The sequence below is a fragment of the Nerophis lumbriciformis genome, linkage group LG01, assembly GCF_033978685.3.
Source record: "Nerophis lumbriciformis linkage group LG01, RoL_Nlum_v2.1, whole genome shotgun sequence".
In the NCBI taxonomy this organism is placed as follows: domain Eukaryota; kingdom Metazoa; phylum Chordata; class Actinopteri; order Syngnathiformes; family Syngnathidae; genus Nerophis; species Nerophis lumbriciformis.
This window is the reverse complement of record NC_084548.2, coordinates 9,084,500-9,097,745: the sequence shown is the minus strand read 5'-3', so window position 1 is coordinate 9,097,745 and position 13,246 is coordinate 9,084,500. Positions and strand designations below refer to the sequence as shown.

At 40.5% G+C, this 13,246-nt stretch overlaps 1 protein-coding gene and 1 long non-coding RNA gene across 2 annotated transcripts in view; one reads left to right on the top strand and one right to left on the bottom strand.

Moving 5' to 3' along the window:
* Window positions 1-13,246, bottom strand: part of LOC133615792 (uncharacterized) — a 517,593-nt gene that overhangs the window by 115,818 nt on the left and 388,529 nt on the right. The gene's annotated exons all lie outside the window — the stretch shown is intronic.
* The window catches only part of sema3h (sema domain, immunoglobulin domain (Ig), short basic domain, secreted, (semaphorin) 3H), a 229,400-nt gene that overhangs the window by 735 nt on the left and 215,419 nt on the right, over window positions 1-13,246 (top strand). The window lies entirely within an intron of this gene.

The following is a 13,246-nucleotide window of genomic DNA, read 5'->3' as shown; positions in this document are numbered from 1 at the left end:
TGGCACTCAGCATCAAGGGAATTGGGGGTTAAATCACCAAAAATGATTCCCGGGCGCGGCGCCGCTACTGCCCACTGCTCCCCTCACCTCCCAGGGGGTGATCAAGGTGATGGGTCAAATGCAGAGGACAAATTTCACCACACCTAGTGTGTGTGTGACAATCATTGGTACTTTGACTTAACTTTAACTTTACACATACCAACTGTAGCACACAAAAAAAGCAAATTTAATTAAAAAAAATATTATAGTCTTACCTTTACTTATAAATGAAGTCTATGCGCCGCTCCTTTTGAACAAAAGCATCGATGACTTGTTTATAGAAGTCTTCCTTATCTTTCTTCAGTTTTAAAAGTCTCGGTGGAGATCTTCCTTTAATTATTACCTCCTGCTTCGATTGAAAGTCCAGTTTAGAAAACTGTTTTATTTTACATATGTAATCCTCCATGTTAAAAGTCCAGACGAGAGGAAAAAATAAACGATTGCTAACTAGTGCTGCTTGTTGTCACTTATTCTGCAGCCGAGAATGATCTCTGGGATCACTAGCGCCCTCTACCACCATGAGGCGGGATTACTGCGAGCCTCAGCCAGTGCGTCTTCGCAGCCGTTTTATGATTGCTCAGCACAAGAAATACGTTACACACATACAGTTGTTGACAAAATACACTGTTCATTATATACCTCAGCTAACAAAACTATGGAAATGTATAATATAATTCATATAGCAATACGGTCTCACTGCACAGCAGGCCAGCAGTTAGCCGAGTCATTGCGCAATCCATGGCGAGGCTCAACTGGCTGGTGACTCACCGCAAGTCTCTTCTCAGTATTTGAACGGCAAATGTGAAAATTCAGCGATTTTGAATAAAAATAATCTAAAACTGGTGAAGTTAAATGGAAAACAACTTTATAGTATAATCACTGGATACATATAACAATTTAAATTTTTTTTTTCTTTTTACATTTTTTTTTCTTTCCATGATGGCACGTGAGGCCCCGCCTCACCTGCCTCCCCTGACTGCACGTCACTGATAGACAGAGTATATGCTAGACTAGAGTCCGTGTTATCAGAGTATCACTAAACGCACCACACGAATACAGTAAGTTCTAACAGTATACATTTATATGTGTGTGTATATATTAGAGATGCGCGGTTTGCGGACACAACCGCGGAGTCCGCGGATAAACCGCGGGTCGTGCGGGTAAAAATAGATTTTAAATAGATGCGGGCGGTTGGCGGTTGAACCAATTCGGAAATATATATACATAGTTAAATGTTGTTACCCACATACGAAAAAAGAGCAGCACTCTTTGAAACAGTCAATTATTAATCAGGCACCGCGTCCCAGCAACAAGTGGCGCAAGTGAGCGCTCCTTCAGCGCAGCAGGGCGCATTTTAGAGGCCAGGCGCTCTCGCATGAATCCTGGCACTGTAGATGCCATTTTATTCCTGCATAGTGCTAACAAAAAAAAAAGTAAGTAGACATACGGTTGGATATGTTAAACGAATTAGTCTACGTTACCTATAGGCTATACCAAATAAGCCCGTGTCTAACCTATATTGAGTTCGGTCAGCTAAATAATTTTGGTGGTTGTTTGGGCGCACTACAATGCAAAGGAATTAAGGCAATTGCGTTGTTTATTGTGGTTTTTTTCTATTCGAGATATACTACTATGTGTGAATAATTATTTGGCCTCGCTTTCAAGTGAAGCGCATCTCCGATTGGCGACAATGTAAGGCTATTTAGCCTGCTTTGTTTGTCACGACCGTCTATTTTCATTATAATTCAAGTTTGATGATAAAGTGCAGTCTGATGGGTTTGATTTCCCCCCTTCAGCTATTTGCCTTGGCCAATAAGTTGCAGGTAATTTGTTATTATTATTTATTTAATTTATTTTTGTTTAAATAGAGATGACATACATATGTTATTGTATAATTTAAGTTTGTGCGCGTGATTGACAGCCTAAGGCTTATGAGGCACATTTTTTATTTATTTTTTTATTTCAACTTAAAAACGTATGAGCCTATGCCTACAACATAGGCTATGTGCTTATCTTTATTTTCCTGCCTGTCGTTGACAATGGAGATTGTCTGATATTTTGTCATGGCTGCAGATCAATCAATAAAGGTTCATCTTTGTCGCAAAATTGTTCACTGCTTCACTGTGCACCCCGCCCTCGTCCCTATTTGAGCATTATAACGTTAACAAGTTAATATTCATTGAAATAAATTCAGAACATTTTTTTTACCTAACGAAAATATAGGCCTAGTCTTTCTAAAACATTTTTTTAACTTCTTAAAAGCCTCGTTCTGCTTTCTGCAACTGCGCACACAAAGTGTGAGGAACGCACTCCTGATCTGAGGGCATTGGCAACAATAGTCAACACTTTCTTAATGGAAATGACAATAATATTATAATAATGATAAATAATATTATCACGCATTAATATATCTTAGCCACTAATGCGTGGCCAAGATATATTAATGCGTGGCACACAGTCTCTGCTGCATTGGATCAGTCTCCTTTCTTTAACAGGCAAAAGCTTTATAACCTCACTAATGCCTTGCATCGTCTATATTAGATATATAACAACTGGCGGATGGCGGGCGCGTGTGGTTTTGATAAAATGTTAGTTTGGGTGGATGCGGATGGTTGACGACTTTTGTGATGACATAATTGCCTATCCGCGCATCTCTAGTATATATGTATTGTTATATCGATACAGCACATATGGGCATGTACATTAACAATAAAACACTTTTTTTTTAAAATTTGGGTCTCCCCGTGGGAGTTGTGCAGTGTGGTGTAGCTCGGTACTCAAGTAAGAAGATGTTTATTTGTTGCTTCCATGGGATGCCTTGCATCGGAGCGATACGAATCACCTTCCCAATTGTACGCATGAATCTTTCTGCTGTCGCATTTGCCTGGGGCCAAAGTGGTGTTATATTTCTGTGATAAAATCCCATCTGTTGAGAAAACTGGGAACCATTAAATGGTGGTCCATTGTCTGTCTCACTAAATGGTGGTCCATTGTCTGTCTTCACAACACGTGGTATCCCAAACATTGAGAAGATGTTGTCTATGCGGGGTATCACCACCATACTTGCCAACCCTCCCGATTTTCCCGGGAGACTCCCGAATTTCAGTGCCCCTCCCGAAAATCTCCCGGGGCAACCATTGTCACGAATTTCTCCCGATTTCCACCCGGTTATCAATTTTGGGGGCGTGCCTTAAAGGCAGTGCCTTTAAGGTCTTCTACAACCTGTCGTCAGGTCTGCTTTTCCTACACACAAACAGCGTGCCGGACCAGTGGCATAATATAAGCGGATTTTACACACACAAGTGAATGCAATTCACACTTGATCAACAGCCATACAGGTCACACTGAGGGTGGCCGTATAAACAACTTTAACACTGTTACTAATATGCGCCACACTGTGAACCCACACCAAACAAGAATGACAAATACATTTTGGGAGAACATCCGCACCGTAACACAACAGAACAAATACACAGAACCCCTTGCAGCACTAACTCTTCCAGGACGCTACAATACACCCCCCCACTCCCACCAAACCCCGCACCCTCAACCGTGCCCACCTCAACCCCGCCCCCCCACCTCAACCACGCCCCCGCCACCACCCATGCCCCCATGTCCCAAATTCGGAGGTCTTAAGGTTGGCAAGTATGATCACCACACTGGAGGAAATGGAATGTAGAATGTCCATTACTGGATACCATGTGTAGTCATCTACAATCACCATCAGATATTCTCCGGATGGGAGAGGTCCATAGAATTTGGGACTTACTGAATGCCATGGTGACTCAGGTAGCTTGGACATTTTAAGTGGCTCAGTCCTGGTGACTGGAGTGTTGGCCTGACAGGCTCGACAGTTTTTGATGATTGTCTCTGCTTGTTGATCAATGCCTGGAAACCACACTTTCTCTCTGAGCAGGACCTTTGTTTTGGCAATGCCTTGATGGCCTTCGGTGCGCAAGTTCCAAGACATGGCGTTGTCGGGAGGATGGAATCACAATCCTACAGCCTCTGAGTATGAGGTCCTCGCTTGCTGACAGTGTGAGTTCCTTTCTGCCATGTCTGTACTGCTGAAGTGTAGCTGCATGCGGTACTTTGTCAGTGATTGTGTGCCAACAAATTGTTCTTAATGTGTGTTGTATTGCCACATTTGCTTGTCGCATGTAAACAAACACAGATCCTTACTTGAGGCTTTGGCGGGATAACTATTGGAGAGACTCAAGGTGTTGGCCCGGTCACTCGTTCGATTATGTCATCTTCTTCCAGCTTTCGTAATTCCTTTTCGACTCTCTGTCGGATGTGGAATGGCACCCTTCTGTGTGGTTGACACGTTGGCTGTGCATCTGGATTGCTTGTAGCTTCACACTGAAATCCTTGAGCTTGCTTATGCCAGTGAACGATTCTGGATAACTGTCAATCCGGTGGTCTGACATTCTCCTGATGGTGGGGTCCATAGCATCTACAATCTGGATTAAGACAAACTTGCTAGCTGTGTCATAGTTCAAAAGAGAGTGTCAGCACATAAAAAGTTGTTTGCGTGTTTCTGCCCTTTGCTTTCACACAGCACTCAAAAACCTCAATGACAGGCAAAGCATGTTTGGACCCATATGAAAATATCTTGATTTTGGCAGCTCTCATTTCTGGCTGTGGCTTGAGCATATTGTATATGTTTTCACTGATAATGTCAACTGCTGCTCCAGAGTCAATCAACACGTCAACTTGCACATCATTGTGCAGTATGTGTGTGTTCTGGGGTGTTTGGGGCAGGCTTCACCATTTACTGAAAATACATGCTGATCATCACTGCTTGATGAATCCCTGCATGTACCACACTCTGATGTAGGGATGTCCCGATCCAGGTTTTTGCACTTCCGATCCGATACCGATATTGTTTTTGCACTTCCGATCCGATACCGACCGATACCGATACTGACCGATACTGGCCTATCCGAGCATGTATTAAAGTTTAAAGTTATTTAGCCTACTTAGTTGTCAGAATCATGTTGAAAAGGGTTTTAGTACTCTTGATAACAACTAACCAGCTGAATTACGGGAGTTTGAATAATACACAATGGTTGGTAACAAGAAACTGACCTGTTTATTCAAGGATGAACACAAAATAGACAAAATTATGCATGACAAACAGAAATGGCATCATTGAAACTAGGGCTGGGCGATATGGCCTTTTTTTAATATTGCGATATTTTAAGGCCATATTGCGATACACAATATATATCTCGATATTTTGCCTCAGCCTTGAATGAACACTTGATGCATATAATCACATCAGTATGATGATTCTATGTGTTTTGATTGATTGATTGAGACTTTTATTAGTAGGTTGCACAGTGAAGTACATATTCCGTACAATTGACCACTAAATGGTAACACCCGAATAAGTTTTTCAACTTGTTTAAGTCGGGGTCCACTTAAATTGATTCATGATACAGATATATACTATCAGATATATGCTATCATCATAATACAGTCATCACACAAGATAATCACATTGAATTATTTACATTATTTATAATCCAGGGTGTGGAGGGGGGCGCCGGATGTAAGTGTCAAAAAGACAGCCAAAAGAGTTTGATATGAGAATAAATCTAAAGTTAAAATATAGGGTAGAAATGCACCCATTTGCAGGAAATGTAGTCTTGATTTTCAAAATTTTCTTTCAAGGCTTGCATGTCTACATTAAAACATTCTTCTTCATACTGCATTTATATATGCTACCTTTAAACTTTCATGTAGAGAAGGAAATCACAACTAAAAAAAATCACTATTTTTTTCATACGGTGTTGATCTGGAAATGTTTGCCTCGGCATTTTGATGGTGTGGACGTGTGGCACCGAATGGAGATAAGCGTCTCGACAGACGTTACAATATTTGAACAATGATGACGAAAACTGTTTTCTCTGTCATGTCCGTCCGTGTGTCGAAAATTGTTATGCGCTTATTTTTTTATTTGATTTTGTGCGTGGCATATAATTGCTATGCGCAGAGGACGTTTGAGCAGTGCGCAATTGCACAGGCGCGCTCCTTAGAGGGAACATTGTTCGCACGGCTGCGCTAGCATCACAGCTAATGTTAGCCATGCTGCTACCTCTCTGCTGGGAGAGGGCGTATACGTATGTGATGTATGACGTGACAGTATGTGACGCGTGTAAGAAGGTGCGCTTGCTGTCTGTGAGAGGGAGACACAGGAAAGAGTGAGAAGAGCCTGTCGTGTAATGCCAGCAGCTAAAAGCAACTGCGTGAGAATCCACAGACCCGTGGATGTGTTGAAAGTGTGCTGGAAAATGCGGAATGGAAATTAGGGAGCAGCAGAAAAGTGGAATGTATTATTTAAATCGGTGCGTTGGAAAACACGGAGCGGAGTTTTTTTTTTAACTGGATCTGGATCGGCATTTTCCCATGCCTTGCCGATACGCATTTTTTGGCAAATATCGGCGGCCGATCCGATCCAAATATCGGATCGGGACATCCCTACTCTGATGCGGTCACTCGCTTTACACGTCTTGTGTTTTTCTGTTGTCCATATATGGTGTCTTTATTGTGATCATGTCTGTCTTGAGCTGATTTTCTTTGATTTGAGCGGCATACCTTTGCAAAAAGGTTTGGTTTTCCACATGCATTGCAGTCCTGGCCTTTTGCTGGACAGTCTCCTTTGTGAGGATATCTCCTTCCACAGTTTCTGCATTGGGTGTCTTTGTTAGCATTTTTATTTCCCCTCTGATCACTCACTTGGGGTTTATATTTGTGTTCAAGTGCGTTAACAGCAGCAGATGCCTTGGTTCTATGCCCTCTGCTTGCTGTTCTGATATTTCTAACGTTCTCCCAAAATTCAGCAGCGCTTCCAGCGTCATTTCAGGGTCTCTTAGCGCCCTCCTGTGGATTCTCGAGGAATGAGCTGTGCTTTTATCTCCCTGTCCACATCGGTAAATTCACAGTCTTTGGATAGCATGCGTAACCTTGTGTGACATGTGTCCAGATTTTCTCCCGGTTGTTGTGTGGCTTTCCTAAACTTGTACACAAGATATTGAGTGTTTTTCTTGGGGGTGAAGTATCCATCAAGTTTTGTTTTTGTTGTTTCCAAATCATCATCTTCACCCGCAAGCGTGTCATATATGTCATCATACCTGCCAACTACTCCGGTTTTCCCGTAATTAGTACGGTTTTCATCAACCTATTCCGGGTTACGGTTGCAGTGATAAAAAATACGGTTTTTCATTAATTAAAATTTTTTTTTTTTTCTTAAAAGTTTTATTCACGAAAACGCGTAACAACAATGACAATCGATACTGCTTCCCGTAGCTTCCTATCGAGCCATTCCGAATGCCATGCGCGAGGCTATTTATAGCACCGCTGCCAAGCACGAGGCACCAGTTGTCATTGTTTCCAAACGAGCGAACGATCATGGAATCAGCCGGAGAAAAATCGCAAACGAGTCTTAAACCGAAAAGAAAACTGCAGTCATTCCGTGAAGAATATTCAAAAGCCTATCCGGGAATAATTATCCGTTCCAAAAAGGGTGAAAACTACGCGAATTGCACCTTGTGCAGACAAGATTTTTCGATCGGACACGGAGGAATTAGCGATGTAAAAGACCACGTTGGGACAAAAAAACACAAGTCTAATGCCGTTGCTAGCGATACAAGTGGAAAACTTTCAACGTAAATTTGGATTTTAGCCACAAAAAGGTAATGACACCAATGTTATCTATTGGAATTGTTTAGTACTGTTATACTGTTAAAAGTGTTTATACTATTTATGCTTTCAAGTCCAAGTTGAAGAAATCTTGTTAAATGTTGACAGCATAACTACCAAAATACAGAAGTATGTCCTTAATATTTTTGCAGTGCTATTTCTGTTGAAAAGTTAAAATGATTACATTAGAGATGTGATGTGCCACTTTTCAAGTGTCTGATGGCTTAAATTAATTTTCATTAATTTTTCATATTTTGAATTCTTTTGAAAGGCTTACAAAAAAACTACATTTGAATTGTAATTCCATGCTATTGACAGGACTATTAATTTTAATGAAGTTAGCTTACCATGTTTACAGTATGATAATTGTGATTGAAATGTGAATTTTAGGCACAGAATAATTTTTACAATTGAACAAGGCAGTAGATTATACAAGCTTGGACAGAAAGTTAATAATGACACCAATTTTTTTTTTTATGGAATTGTTTAGTACTGTTTTACCATTTGTTTACTGTAAAAAGTGTTTATACTGTTTATACTTTCAATTAACAAATTGAAGTCTTGTGAAAGGTTGACAGGATAACTGGCATTAACTGTCAAAATAATTTCAAACTATTGAAGTTAGTTTACAGAATAAACATGTCAATCAACCCATATGATTTTTGCTGTAATATTTTTGTTTTGAAAAGTCACTGTGACTGATAGAAAAGTGATGGTTTTAGCAACATTTTAACCTGTCTGAATGCAATCAATCATTTTGCGTCCTGAACCCCCCACCAGGACTTTGTCCTGGACCTACCGGGGCCTGCGGCCCCTGGACCCTGGCTACTAGGTTTTTCTGATTTCAAAAGTTGGCAGGTATGTGTCATGCACACGTTCCCCAGCTAAGTGCAGAAGCAAAACCCTTTTTCTTCCATCATTCACAATGTTCATTGCAGAAAGTTTTCAAATCGTTGGATCCACTTACTCAGTCTTGTCCCGACTGAAGTTGGATCAATCTCCGTGTCGAACGGCAGAATAGCGGCATGGCTTGCTCTGTCAGAGTTCAGAATTTTTTTTACGTTGCTAGTTTCTTAGCATCCACTGTATGTTGCTGACTGGTTAGTTTTCAGCTCTATAACTCGGCATCGGAACTTCCTTGTTTCCTTTTAAACAGTCTTCAGGCGAATATCCATTTGAGTCCCCGTCGCCACTGTAATTTTTCTATGTGTCCTTTGTTGCTGGTTCAGTCACGAGACGGTCAGATGGATTTGGATGCTTTACTCATAGACATCGCTTGCATGCATCTGTCTCATACATCAGGTGTAACTGTTCTAACATTGTCCACTAGTGCGTGTTGACGTCACCACTAGGGATGATGTTTGATCAGAAATTATCGAGTTCGAGCCCATTATCGAATCCTCTTATCGAACCGATTCCTTATCGAATCCAGATAGGTTGTTGTATATGGAAAAAACCACACAATATTTGGTTTAACAAAAGCTCACTTTTATTTTATAATAAAAAATAAAAAAATAAAAAATTGACTGTTGTTACCCTCCTAAAAAATAAAAATAAATAAATATTGACTGTCGTTACCCTAAGTATATTAAGTGGGATTTTTCAGAAAAACAAATATATACAGTAACACAAAAACAACCTGTCTCTGTGATCACTATAGGTGTATAAATAATACTATAGTGTTAAATAAAATCAGTCCCTTAGGCACAAAACTGAAAATAATACAGCTCTCAAAAAAGTGCACTTCTGCTGCTATTGGAACATCCTTCTGGGGTCCATCAGTGTGGCCTCCTGCAGGAATGACTGCACGTCCTTGTCCTGGAGGGAAAATGAGGGACAGACACAGCATAGAATTAGGGGGAAAATTAGCTGAATGTGAAGACTAGGGTGTCTGTAATTAAGTCTTTAGCATTAGTATGTGGAATTAAATGATGGAATGGATTAAGTAATGAAGTTAAACATTGTACTCATATGATCCAGGTTGTTCAAATTAATAGTGCTTACAAAGTACAAAGAAGAATTATGAGAAATACTTTCAACCTTATTGAAAATAAGATATTCTTCATCTCAGTATATTAATAATGACTGAATTAATTAATTACATATTACAAAACTGTTGTATATACTAATTCACAGATGTTGTTTTATTATAAAAAGGTCAGTAAATGATGTATATATTTGTAAATGCTCAGAAGTGGGAAAGGGGTAGGATTAAATAAGCTTTACTTCTTCCTACTCCTTTTCGGACATGATGTAAAGTGAAATGATATGAAACTGTGATGTGTTATGCTGTAAGTGTGTTCATGTACAAAATAAACGAAAGAAAGAAAGAAAGCACTAGTTTATTAGACAGACCTGCAAACTGTGGAGTGGTGTTGGCTACAAGATATCGTTAACGTTATCAGACACATACAAAAAGGCTAACGTTAACGTTACAGTTAGCCACTGACTATGCTTAGGTAACGTTAGTCTAGCTAACATTACTGCAGTCCTTGTTGACATAAGAGGTAACGTTATTTTAGCCTAAAAGCTACGAGTGAGCAGATATGGAAATTAACCGGCAACAGTTAACGTTAGTTACTCACCAGCACTATTACTGGAATTGGCGCTGCAGGTTGAAGCAGAGGAAGAGGGGCGTCCTTTGTCATCTCTGTTGCTGCTTCTCCACGACACCTTTCTCTACCCTTCAGGATATGTGCGGCCTGACCATATTTCATCATGCTTGTTGTACTTCCCCCCCCTTACATTAGAGCGAAGCCTAGCAATAATTGCAGATAGCCGTTTCCTTGTCGTATTTTTTTTGTAAAATGAAGCCATGCCTTGAGGCGTTTTTTCCGGTCCATTGTTGTTGCTGCTTCTGTATTTGCCGCCTAATGACTGAGCTACGTCATTTCCTGGGACGTGTCACAGGACATATCCTGTGGGACGGGATTTGTTCCCAGGGACTTGAATAAAGAACCAACTCTTTTTCTTTACTATAGTGGCCTCGATAACGGGATTCGAGTCCATGGAGTCGGTTCTTTTCTTATCGAACAACCGGGAGAACCGGTTTCGAACTGCATCCCTAGTCACCACGCAGCCAGCTAGGGTGACCATTTCCATGACACCAAAAAGGAGGACATTATGCGGCATATCAATAAATTACTATGGTGTACATAGGACTCTGGTATACCTTATTTATAGTACAATTTTGAGTGGTTTAAAGATGATGTTTGTGTGGCTGAATAGGAAAAAATATTAAGGTCAAGTGTTTGTTAACAGTATTTGTATTTATTCAATACATTGTGGTGTTCAAAAAGTGACCACTGAGATGAATCTTTTCAAGTGCAGAGTGCCACAAAGCATAACATGTGTGGACTTAAATGTAGTTAACATATATAATAAAAAGAAAAATGCCACAAAAATTTTTCCACATCAACATCAAGGCTGCTTGCTGCATATCTGGTTGCGTTATGCAGAATATGGGCCAAACAGTTTGCAGGGAGCACATCTTTTTGGCTCAGTTTCAGCTTCTGATACACACTGTTATGTTTGCCACAATTGACACTGGCATTGTCTGCTGCATATGCAGACATGTTTTTCACCTCTAAGCCAGACATCTCAAGTTTTGCCAGCAGCTGGTTTGTTATGGCTTCTGACGTTTCGTTGCTGTCACTATAAAAATCCAACAGGACATGTTGGATGCCTTCATCAAAGTGAAAATACCTTACCACAATGGGAAAACACTTGTTTGTTCCTTTATTTGAGGCGTCGGTTGCCACGGAAAAGGGTAGGTTGTTTTCTTTTATGTAGTCGGTATGTTCCTGTACTGAATAGTGAGCGATGACGTTCTCGCACAATGCCTTGGCTTTTGTTCGGCCACAGGCCATCCCTTTAGCTGTGGGCTAGTCACTGAAAATCTCCCGGTCCACTTTCATGCCGCAGTCTAAACTTCTGTAGGACTGGTGATGCTTTACAGCAGTGGTTCTCAACCCTTTTTTCAGTGATGTACCCCCTGTGAACATTTTTTTAATTCCCTAATCAGAGCAAAGCATTTTTGGTTGAAAAAAAGAGATAAAGAAGTAAAATACAGCACTATGTCATCAGTTTCTGATTTATTAAATTGTATAACAGTGCAAAATATTGCTCATTTGTAGTGGTCTTTCTTGAACTATTTGGAAAAAAATATATAAAATAACTAAAAACTTGTTGAAAAATAAACAAGTGATTCAATTATAAATAAAGATTTCTACACATAGAAGTAATCATCAACTTAAAGTGCCCTCTTTGGGGATTGTAATAGAGATCCACCTGGATTCAGGAACTTAATTCTAAATATTTCTTCACAAAAAAAGAAATCTTTAACATCAATATTTATGGAACATGTCTACAAAAAATCTAGCTGTCAAGACTGAATATTGCATTGTTGCATTTCTTTTCACAGTTCTTTTTGACAGACATTTTAGTGAGGGTCAAACCATCATGGCATGGGGGAAACTCTGGGTTTATGATAATGAATGGAATAGCCTACTTGATTTGATGTTCAGTTTATGAACTTACATTACATTACATACCCCCAGGGGTACGCGTACCCCCATTTGAGAACCACTGCTTTACAGCGTGGTACACCTTGCACAGCTCCGCAGCAGTTATCTTGTCATCCAGGGGCGACGAAACTTCACGAAAAAATGTCCTCATTGAAGAGGTACTTGCCGCACGTTTATTACTTTTATGTTTATCCGCGCACCCGCATGCCGTTCAATTGCAGCATTCCCCTGACTACTTACGTCCACATCACATCGACAAAGTGTGCAGAAGCCATGGAATGAGTCTTGACTGCTTTTCGTTATAAATTCGTTCTCTTTTATCCATTCAGTATTAAACGAGGTCTTGCGTTTTGGCATGATGCTAACTTTCTGTCAATGTCATGCCGCAACAGCACACGGACCCTTGTTTACTTTTTTAACCAATGATAAGCAGATTTGTATCCGACACAGCTCTTAGCCAATCATTTGATACGTTACTGCGTTGGGGGCATTTTTTACGGTCTTTGATTGGCTATTGCGCTGCAGCCCAGCAAAGATGAAAAAACTCCGCTCTTCAAGCCTAGTGCCTCAAAAAGGAGGACAAATACGTGTCCGGCTTGAAGCTGCGCCGGACGCCGGACAGGGCATTAAAAATCCGGACTGTCCGGCCTAAATCCGGACACCTGGTCACCCTACAGCCAGCGTATATCTAAATATCACAATCTTTTCAGTCATCCACTCTTTTTAGGCTAGAGAAGTTCAGCCTTGTAAGGTAACGTAGTAGAAATGATCCAGATCAATCTAGTCACTTGTTCCTTAACCCATTTTGGACATCCAAATCCGGCCATAACTTTTTGATTTATGTTTTCTAGCTAGCTACAGTGTTTCCCACAGGGCAGGCATCTATTTGTGGTGGTGTGGTCGGGGGTGGGGGGTGGCGGCGGCAGCGGCAGCGGCGATGACCAAGAAGAACGCGGAGTTGGAATATAATTACA